The following is a 12081-nucleotide window of genomic DNA, read 5'->3' as shown; positions in this document are numbered from 1 at the left end:
TTTATGGGAACTCATGTCACTTACCTGTCGAGTTCGAATACAATTCCCTATGGGCGACTAAGCAAATGAACTTCAACGTCAAAATGACAGTAGAGAGACGCCTTATTCAGCTGAATGAGCTTGATGAAAATTGCATGGTTGCTTATGTGAATGCCAAAATATACAAGGAACGGACCAAGGCCTTACACGACAGAAAGAATATTCCCAGGAACTTTGCTGCAAATGATATGGTCCTACTGTTCAAATCAAGGCTGAATATTTTTCCTGGGAAATTGCGTTCTCGTTGGTCCAGAAGGAAAAGAATTTACTGTTAATGGTCAACGCCTAAAGCCGTACCTTGCGGATTATGATCCGATAGAGGCCTCCCTCCCCCTGGTGGAGCTCCAAGCTGCTTAAGCAGCAAGAACAGCCAGGCTCGCAACTCTAAACAAGCGCTAATGGGAGGCAACCCACAGGGTTTGCATTTGCTTACCCTTCTCTTTGGTTTTGTTTTTCTTTAGGAAATTTGTTATTTTTGTTTACATTACAGAAGCACTCGAGAATCACGTTTGGTAGTGAGCTTTATTTTCAGGAACAGGTTCGAAATGCAGAAGATGTGAATCCCTTTCAAAGGTATGTTCCGCAGCCACCAAGATCAGCCAGTCCAATTTTGGATCAGCCGATTTCCGTTCCAGATAAGTAAACGACAGAAAAAGAGAAAAGAAGGAAAGAAATTGGTATTTCGGCTTTTGGACTTAAATTGAACCGGGTAAACCCGGTTTCATGTCCAATTTCCCAATGCTAAACCTAATTTCTTTTTCCTTCTTCCTTCCTTCTCTCTCGCTGCCCCCGACTCCTATTTGCTCCCCTCTCGATTTCTCATTTGTTTTGATTAAATTATGGGTTTCTACCACTCGGATTTTCATCCTTTATTCAACTCATTTGCTGTATCGATCAATCAAACAAGGTAAGTTTTTTTCCTTTCCCGATTTTTGTTCGATATTTGGTGGTTTCTAAGTGTAAACTTGACATCCTTGCAATTCTCTCTTCTTATTTCCAATTGATGAGCGAATTAGTGGGATTAACTGTCCTAAGGGAAATTTGGAACTAGATTTAGGCTGTTGTGGCTTGAATTTAGCATAGGCTTGTAACATATGTTGAATAGTTAGAGAATTTTTCAATTACATTCCCTTTCTCACATATTGAATTTTTTCTCACTTGCAGAGAATGCCTAAACGACGCCGCAGTGGTAAGGAGTATGCCACTCCTTCTGACGAGCCACCAACAAGGGTTTAGAATGATGAGGATGCTAAGTGGTTGAAGCTACTCGCTCATTGTAAGATGGAGCCAACTCGTTTTGTTGATCGAGAGCTTTTTGAGAACATGGCCATGCTAGCAGACTTTGATGAGTTGGTAAGGAACATGGGGTTCGGTACTTTTGCTGAGAAGGCATGGGACTTACATGAGCAGCTCACACGAGAGTTTCTCGCCACTATACGAGTGGATTTGCCAGGCGGTTCTGACGCGGTGGCTGAGCATTGTTCGATCAGTTTCTTCTTGCTCAAGAAGCACTACGTCATCTTCATGTTCGACCTCTATGACATCTTTGGTTTCCCTAGAAACAAGCTATGCAAGATGGAGAAGCTCGACAGCAGGACTGACATTTGGAAACTGATTGGAGCTGGGAATTATGTTACTCGTGGAGCAAGGCAGTCTCGCATCCGCAATCCAGTCCTTCGAATCACTGCTAAGTTCTTGAGCAACACCATCTATGCTCGGACTGAGACTAGCACATTGCAGCTACCTAAATTGTGGATGTTCTTCCATGGTCTTCGCCGGTTCCTCCATGCTCCGAGTTCCCCGATCTACCAACAAACTCATGATGTTAACTTTGGATTCTTACTTTCTAAGGAGTTTGAGCAGGTGCGAAGGAACATGGGTAATGCTAAGAACCAGAAGATCCTGATTGGCAGCTTGGTGACTCCTATCATCGAGTATTGTGGCATCGTTTTGCCACCGCTCACTTCGGTTACAAAAAGAAAGTTGCTTGACCTCAAGTATATGTTCACTAGTGAGATTCTAGTGCATCACAACTTCGTCTACCGCTTTCAGGACAAGGATGGTCACCTTCGCTACATGATGATTCCTATGCCTTTCCACACTTCACTTCGCAAAACACAGAACATCGCTTTTAAGCCTCCTGCTGACGCCCTTATCGACATCGACGAAGTCCTTTGGGCCGGGGAACGCGAACATGTTTCCACCAGATCCTGGAGCAGAACTCTTCCTGCAGTTGCCTCTACGTCTTCACATCTGTCTCACTCCCTTCCACCGTTCCCTCCATTAGATGTGACCCAGTTTGTTGCTGACGCGCCTAAGGAGGAGCCTCACTCTGAGTTTGAGAGATGGGTTTACGACACCCAGAGGAAGAACAACCTGCTTCTTATGTGACTGGCTTCTTGGCTTCACACCCTCGCACCTTCTTGTTTCGCTCAGCCACAGATAGATCCAGCTCCTGCAGGCAGTGAGGATGATGCAGCTACAGAGAACCTCCACACCACTCATTCCGCGACAGCCTCTCCCTCCAGCCATTTGGATGCCTCGACATGATGGCCACCTTTGAACATTTTCTCGGGTTGTTTCTGGTTTCTTTTTGAACTTTTTCTTGTGCTTTGTTTCATTTGTTTGTCAGGGACGCCTTTCTCTTGTTTTGCTTTCACACCGGGACGGTGTGAAGTAAGTCGGGGGGAGGGATATTCCCAAGTTACTAACTATGTTTCCTTTGGTCTTATTTCATTTGAGTCGTTTTTATCGAGTCTAAAAAAAAAAACTTGGAAATTATGAGCTTTTCTAGGAATTTCTGCTTTGATCTAACACTCTTGTGATTACATTTGTACCTCTGATTTGGAATGAAGCTTGGAATGAACATGAGCAGACTCAACACGCCCCAAAAGACACTCGCCAAGGAGGACAATAAGTTAAACCTGAAGTTGTCTCTAGCTTTGACAAGACTTAACCGGATTTAACTTCTTACCTTGGGGTTTGGTATACATCGAACAAGACTCCTCCCTTCAAGCCTCACAAGACATGCATCTCCTCGCAAAGTATGCTTTCCCTCTCTCTTCCCTTCAGTACTCAGTAAAAAAAAAAGAACAAAAAAAAGAAAGGAATAAAAGGATATAGGTTATAAAAGAAGTGAGCCAAGGGGTGTGCGTAAACCCGTGCATCTTTCGGAATTCATGGAAACATGTCCCAAAATAAAAAGAGCAAAGGATTGATTAAAAAAAAATGATACCCTAGAAAATTAGGGAGAAATCAATCCTTTGGAAGTGAGAAAAGAGAGAGTAAAGGGGGCATATGAAGGAGGTCTTGGGCGATAAGAGGTTGAAGGAGTCAATGAAGTTCAATGATCGATACTCCCATGGTAAGACCGCACCTTTTTACTAANTTTGGTATACATCGAACAAGACTCCTCCCTTCAAGCCTCACAAGACATGCATCTCCTCGCAAAGTATGCTTTCCCTCTCTCTTCCCTTCAGTACTCAGTAAAAAAAAAAGAACAAAAAAAAGAAAGGAATAAAAGGATATAGGTTATAAAAGAAGTGAGCCAAGGGGTGTGCGTAAACCCGTGCATCTTTCGGAATTCATGGAAACATGTCCCAAAATAAAAAGAGCAAAGGATTGATTAAAAAAAAATGATACCCTAGAAAATTAGGGAGAAATCAATCCTTTGGAAGTGAGAAAAGAGAGAGTAAAGGGGGCATATGAAGGAGGTCTTGGGCGATAAGAGGTTGAAGGAGTCAATGAAGTTCAATGATCGATACTCCCATGGTAAGACCGCACCTTTTTACTAATCTGATGTAGAGAGACAACAATGGGGAAACTGAAGGTTCTCTAAGGCTGTGGAGTTCAGAGTAGGGAGTGTTGCTCCTAATCATGGGCAGAGTACAAAAAGTAGTTCTTAATTTGATGTGATGAAGAGTGCAAAGGAGAAGTTCCCAAGAATATGTGAGTTTCCATCTTCAAACCTTTTCTCTGTTCTTGAGTTTTTGTCTGTTCTTGCTTGAGGACAAGCAAAGATTCAAGTCCGGGGGAATTGATGTGTCTGCATTTTATAGGATTTTAACCATAGTTTTTGTATTTCTTTTGAGTCTTTTGTTAAGTCCAAGTGTGCTTTTAGAGTCTTTTTAGTCTTGTGTGAGTCTTTACAGGTTATAGGTGAATTTGGAAGGAATATAAGCGCTTTGGGGATGAAAATATGCATCTGGAGCTAAATTGGTTGAAGACTGATCGGGCTAACAAGCAGATGGAGTGAGAGCAGAAAAAAAAATTCTGGATCGACTATCCTCGCTCGAGATCGACCAGTCCCGTCCCCGAAGCAACTTTTCCTTTTATGTTTTAAACCGACTTTTAGGGTTTTATTTTACTATTTAAGCACGAGGCTCGACCTCTAAAAACACAAGTTTTATTCTACGGAGCCTTTGAGTGCTTGTAAGCTTGGGAGAAGATCTCTTATCCTTTCTAACCCTTTGGAGAAGAATTCTGAACCCTTTTATTTCTCTTTGCAATTCAAACATGTTTTCTTCATATTTGATTTGTGGTTGCTGTTGTTCGATGTCTGAGTAGTCTCTCTGTTGGGTTTCGGGTTTCAAAAGGGGTTTTATGATTCTATGAACTTAGGTTGTTAGATTTGGGATTGATCTATTGTGTTCTTCCTCTATTGTTGTTCTTAATTCTTAAACTAGATTAGCTACCTAGTTTATGATTGTAGGTTTCATTCATCTAGGCATCAAAAGTGTTGTTGAATTGCTTGAAAAGAACATAGGTGCGCAAGGTGATCCTTAGCCAACGAAAGTTGAAGTTAAGGCATCTTGTGAACAAAATCAAACTTGAAATTATTGCTTGCTAGGATTGCTAGATTCAAACGACGGTTTAGAGTTTGATCAATTCCTTGCATAGATAACTAACGCTGCGACAGTAGGTTAGTTTTACATTCGAGATTTGAGTTCAAGAATGGTATCTAATGCTTTCCCAATTCTATCATCTGAATTAGTGATCATAACTCCTAATAAACTCCCAACGCCCAATACTTTTCTCTGAATTTAAACACTCTTTTATTTTTCCTGTTTTGATAATTACTTGTCACAAAAATTTCCTTTTGCCTTAGCTAGACTTGATCTTCACAATTTTATAGTGCATTGTTTGGTCTCTGTGGATTCGACCCTAAAGTGCTACGACGATACCACTAGATCGTGGTTGAGTGCACCTTGGGTTTTAATTGACCTTTGATCAAGAGGACAGGAGCTGCATTGAATGGCTGAACAAGCAGAAACCGAGGTCATTCATATAAATAAGCATGGGAACCGTAGTTCAAATGGAAACCAAGGAAGTGTTGTAGATGGCTTGGGGTTTATGTAATAGCAACCAACCATTTCTATGGGTCATCCGACCAGGTTCGATCCCTGGCTTAAGTGGGATAGAGTCATTGCCAAAAGTAGTCAGTAAGATGGTCTCAGAAAGAGGATACATTGTGAAACGGGTACTGCAGATAGAAGTACTTGGAGATCCTGCAGTGGGAGGCTTCTGGACCCATTGTGGATGGAACTCAATATGAAACTGTTCAACTTCATGTATTATTTGAGACAATTGAATTGTATTGATCAAGGTTGATCTTGCAACATTTACAAAGTACGTGCTTTATTTTTTTTTGTATGCAAAAATCAATAAGAGGTTGTTTTAGCTTTTTTTTGGAATATTATCTTGCACTAGAAAATTATTTATAATTTGAAATTCTGAATTGAGAGCAATTTGTTTTTTCAATCATATGTACCAAGCATCCGAGAGTTTGTTAATATTATATATGCATTAAAAACGCTTAATCAGAACCTAAATCATCAACAATTTTGTTTATATTGGATTGACAATAACATACACTAATTAATCTAATCTCTCTAATCATAATTCACAAGAACTACACACTAACACCATCAAAAAAATTATAATAAAACTAATTGGTTAAATAACAAAAATAAATCATTTATCCCTGAGTGCCAGCACGAGTTATCAATCTACTTTTGTTTACAAAACAAGATCAAGCCTCTATGAGTAGAAGAAAAGGTAAAGTTGTCAAACTTCGTGTATAAATCTACTTTAGTTTACATGAGTAGATGTCAAGCCTCTATGAGTAGAACAAAAGGTTACAAAACAAGATAACCGAATTTTCATAAATCAAGCATCATCTTGCAAAATTTAAAAATCAAATACTAGTTTGCTAAAGATAGAATTGTTGCATTACAAAAAAAAAAAAGGACAATTATTTCTGTTTTGGACCTCTAATTGAGGACCAAGAAAAGATTTTACATGATTTCAAAGGTTTCTAAATTTTTTTTAAAGGTTTTACAAGATTTTTAAAACTTTTTATATAGAAATCATAATTTACATTCACTACACACTAACACCAACAACAAATATTACAATATAAGTAACTGATTAAATGAAAATAATTTTTTTTAACCTTTTTACCCCCGAATGCCAGCATAGGTTATCAATCTACTTTAGTTTACCATAAAAGAATACAAGATCAAAGCCTCTATGAGTAGAAGACAAAGAAAAGATGTCGAACATCATGTATTATTAGAGAAAATTGAACTTGCATAAATCAAGCTTGATCTTGCAAATTGAACATCATGTTTTAAGTTTTGCTTACTACTATTCTTTTTTTTTTTTTGAATAACTAAGAAGTTTTAGGCTTACGGCTCTTAATTAGCCTATATTAATAATTCATTTCTTTGCACTGGAATAATTATCGAAAATTGGGAGCAAGTTTCTTTGTTCAATCGTATGTACCGGGACCTAAAACACCAACAATTTTGTATATATTGGATTAACAATACATACAGTATAATCCAATCACTCCAATCATAATTTACATCAATTACACACACTAACACCAACAACAAAAATTATACACCCTCTAGTTTTTTTTAGTTGTCATTCTGGTTTTTTTTGTTTTAGGTTTCCAATGCATATGTTTGGTAAAAATACCAATTTTATCTCAACTATTTTAATACTTTGACTAATAAAAAAATTAGAAAATGCATTAACGAAAGATACAATAAAACATTGATCTATTTTCTTAATTTGTGTGCAAAGGTTTAGAACGACAAGTAAAAAAACTCGAAGAGAATAATATAACTAATTAATTAAATAAGAAATAATATTTTAAAAACTTTATCAACGAGTGCCAGCACGGGTTTACAAAACAATTGGTTTACTTTGTAAGCAAACGAAATTTAAATATCAAACACGTGGGTTGCTAAGATAGAATTGTTGCATCACAAAAGAAAGAAAAAGACAATTATTTATGTTTTTGGACATCTAATTAAATGATAGAAGAGAAGGACCAAGAAGAGTTGAAGGAACTTTCGTCCGTTGCTGGTTACTTTCTAACAAGATAATAATTAAAGTGTTTTCGCCTCACTATATTGTACGCCCTTTCGCATCTACCACAAGAGTTAGCGTCCACAAGTCTGATAATCTAATATTTATTTCAGAAAGATACTTCTTTGTATAAATCTCATATAGACATTCAAAGAAACTGGACCAGAGTAACCAAAATTAGCAAAGCCAGCACGTAACTGAGACAGAGTAAAGTTGATAAACACGTGACATAGTAGATGAAGCTTTGATTTTTGTATAGATCTTGAAAAGTTTACAAAGTACATGGGTTATTATGCCAATAAAAAACCATTCAAATCAAATACAAGCATTCTTTATATGCAGTTCTGTGAAAACAAAAAATGACCTCTTATGGCATTTTTGGTGTAAAACATTTCCATTTAATAATTTAGAGATGAAAGAGATAGGGAGAGAGTAAAACAACATTTATGGTAGTGATTTTTTCCAAGATGGGGATGCAAAGGTGGTGCCTAGACATTGCTCTCACGTCCCTCTGATATATATAAGAGTTTCTTTGCAAATTGCAAAATAGTATATTTTCAAAACTTAATTAGATTTTTAGTATATTTACTATTTACTATTTTTAATATACAAGTTTTATTCATTTGAGTAGTAAAAAGATGTGAAATAGATGAGAAATTACAAAAGGGTAGTTCCACAAAATGGCATATGTACAACTCATTTTGTGTAAAGAAATACAAATATTTCATTCATATTTATTGGGGATTTATTGTACTCTATATCAGCTTAATTTTATAAAAGTTTTGTAAAAGTTTTACAAAAGTTGAAATAAATGGGTTAATTTGTAACTTTTATAAAATTGTATAACTTTAAAAATATTATTAATAATTTCAAAGATCATTCAATATTTTTAATCATTAAAATATTTATTTTAATCATGGATATAAGAAAAATTTAAAAGGTTAGGAATTACTCTGCAAATAAAAAAGTTTACCCTATTAGCCGAAAAGAAAAAGTTTCTCTATATATATAAAACAAAAAAGTAGCAATTTCTATTTTAGAAGTGAATCTTATTACATAAAGTTGAGTTTTGAAAGTTAGCCACTAACATTATTTTGACATGTGTCAAGTTATCAATCTTAGATTTTGACATGTGTAAATGTTAATATTTAATAGGAGGAATTTGATTACAACAAAAATAAAATATTTTGTTTTTAAAAATATTAATAATGTAAAAAGATAATTATCAAAAATTACAGAATTTATATATATAAAAAAAATAATAATTATAAGAAGATTATATATATATATATATATATTTCATAGAATTTGAAATTATAATAATATTTACTTATTTTTAATTTTAAGTTATTAATTCTTCAAAAAATAGAAAAAGAGATTAAGGAAAATATACAGTTAATTATTCATTCTAAATTTTTGTAAATACGCACTTCTATATAAACATAGATCGTCTTATATTTAAATAATTTATTCAAAAACACTGCTTTCAAGTTTGTTTAATTGAGAAATTTTTTTCAAATGGGAAGGTAAATTTTTCTTATTTTTTTAAACCAAAATTTTCTCCTACTTTCTCCTTTTTTAGTTGGACATAGGTAAGATTAATATGTTGACCCAAAAAAAAATTAATATATGCGTCTTCTTTTCCCAATATTGTCGGAACTATGCGAGTGAGGACAAAACACAGGAAAATATCATTTGTTGATTTGTAGAGTCGGTAAACAAGTTTTTAAAGCCTCCTAGACGTAACAAATCGGCCATCGAATATGGGTGGGTCCACGGGTTGGGAATAGATGTAGGGCCCACTTAGGAAGGTGGGTCCATGGACTGAAAGTGAGCATGGGCTCACTAAGCAAGGTGGCGGTTGATGCGTTACAGAGACAGATGCTACATTATGGTGTGTCAAAGACACTTTCACAAATACATTGGGAAATTTAACATTAGTTACTATCAAACGATTTTGTGACGTTGGAAAAATGTTTTAACTTTCATTGGTTGTTGGAGCAAGCCATTTTGAGATAGCAAAAAGACGTGAACATGTTCTCTCCACACAGAAAGAGGGCAGAACTGAGGTTCTCTCTATAGTGGAGAAGGTTGGACACAAGGTTATCTCCCCAAGGGAGGAAAGTGGAGGAGGTTGGACGCAAGGTTATCTCCGCAAGGAAGGAAGGCGGAGCCAAGGTTCTCTCCATGGTGGAGGAGGTTGGACGCAAGGTTCTCTCCATAAGGGATGAGGGCGGAGCCGAGGTTTTCTCCATGATGGTCATACATTATTGTGATAATACATCGTGGATTAGTATATTATGTAATATATTTTAATTTAAAATGTTTTTTGAGTTAACAATTTTAGTAATTAAAAAGTTATGGAGAAGTGAAAGTAAAATAGTTGGTTTAATGTGTTCATATAGACATTTTATAGGTAGGTGATAAAGAATAAATTTGTAACATAGAGTATATTTAGGTGTAAAAAGTATACTTTTAATGGTAACATACATAAAAAATATGTAAATGAATATAAATCATTGTATTATAACAAAAATAAAATTTATAAATAACGTACAAGAAATTTAATATAATTTAGTATAAAATAAAGATAGGATGGAGTTTTTCTATAAAATAGAGTTTAAAGACAAATATAGAGGTGGGTTGCACATGCTCTAAATGTCAATATAATTTGGATACCTTATTAATACATGGTCGCGTTGCATGACAATATGACATGAAAGGATAAAGAGAGAAAGAGAAAGAGGTGAAGCAATGGAGAAAAGGGAAGATAAGAGAAGGATAGTGTTAGTTCCAATTCCAGCACAAGGTCATGTTACTCCAATGATGCAACTTGGGAAAGCCCTATACTCGAAGGGATTCTCAATTACAGTTGTTGAGGGACACTCCAATAAAGTAAGATCTTCTTCTCAACATTTTCCTGGCTTTCAGTTTGTCACCGTAAATGAAAGATTACCAGAGCCTTAGAAACTAGGACCAATCGAGTTTCTCATAAAGGTCAACAAACCAGTGAAGCAAACTACGACGAGTACATGTACTTTTGTGGAGCTGCAACTAAGGAGTTCAACCTTCCCAGTGTCTATTCAGCACGCAAAATGCTATAAACTATGCTTCACGTTGTGTACTAAGCAAACTCAATGCCGAGAAGTTCTTGGTCGACATCGAAGGTGCCTAAGACCAGCTTAAAATAACCCATTCTGAAACCACTCGTTCCACTTAACCTATGATGTTTTTTTTTTACTTTGTAGATCCTGAAATACAAGAACAAGTTGTAGAAGATTTGTATCCATTACGATACCATTACGATACAAAGACATACTGACTTCAGGATTGGGGCCTTTAGATCGATTATTCGAGTTCTGTAGGGAAGTGGCCAACAAAAGAACAGCTTCCGCTGCTATCATCAACACCGCGAGCTGTCTAGAGAGCTCGTATTTGTCATGGCTGGAACAAAACATTGGAATTCCGATGTACCCTATGGGTCCTCTTCACATGACAACTTCCCCACCTTCTTGTTTACTTGAAGAGGACACGGGCTGCATTGAGTGGCTGAACCAGCAGAAACCAAGGTCAGTCATATACATAAGCGTGGTAACCGTATTTCAAATGGAAACCAAAGAAGTGTTGGAGATGGCTTGGGGGTTGTGTAATAGCAACCAACTTTTTTATGGGTTATCCGACCAGGTTCCATCCTTGACAATAACATGATAGACTCATTGCCAGATGAAGTCAATAAGATGATCTCCCAAAGAGGATACATAGTGAAACGGGCACCGCAGATAGAAGTACTTGGACACCCTGCAGTGGGAGGTTTCTGGAGCCACTGTGGAGGGAACTCGATACTCGAGAGCATAACAGAAGGAGTTCCAATGATTTGTAAGCCCTTTCATGGTGAGCAGAAGTTGAACGCAATGTATACAGAAAGTGTTTGGAAAATAGGGTTTCAGGTGGAAGGTAGTAAAGTGGATAAAGGAGAGGTTGAGAGAGCTGTGAAGAGGTTGATGGTAGACGATGAAGGGGCCGAGATTCAGGAGAGAGCCCTTGTTCCAAAAGAGAAGCTCAAAGCCTCTGTGAAAAGTGGGGGTACCTCATACAACGCTTTTGATGAGCTTGTCAAATACTTGAAAACACTGTGAAAATGTTGAACTTTTATGTATTATTAGAGACAATTGAATTGTATTGGTCAAGCTTGATTAAAGAATCTCGTACTGGCAGCCAATTAAAGAATCTCGTACTTTTTGTTGCAGACTATCTGTAAAGTGAGCATATGGTGAACCAGTCTGGAAGCCCATTCAAATTGGAGACAGTTGAACTGTAACAAGACACCCAGTCGAGATTGATAAATCTCGGCCCATTCATCCGACTCGAGAGCTTTGTAGAGTTCATCAAACAGCTTCGTATCGTTGCTGTAATAGCCGATGGTTTTTTGAGGAAGCGGCTCTTCACCTTTCGTGTAAAACCTCCGAGGAAATTCTGGTTTTCTCTCATCCATTCTGCAAGATAAGATTAGGTTTGGCGGGGAAATTAAAAAACGAGAGATTGAGAAAGAGGAAGACTAATCCAATTAGTCTATACGTCAAATTTGGAAAAGAAGGCTACTATCAAATTGCAAAAGAAGTCAAACTTCAGTTTGATTGAAGAGGACAACGGTGGCGAAGACGA

Source organism: Camelina sativa, chromosome 9 (genome assembly GCF_000633955.1).
Source record: "Camelina sativa cultivar DH55 chromosome 9, Cs, whole genome shotgun sequence".
NCBI classification, from domain to species: Eukaryota; Viridiplantae; Streptophyta; class Magnoliopsida; order Brassicales; family Brassicaceae; genus Camelina; species Camelina sativa.
This window is presented reverse-complemented; position numbering follows the sequence as displayed.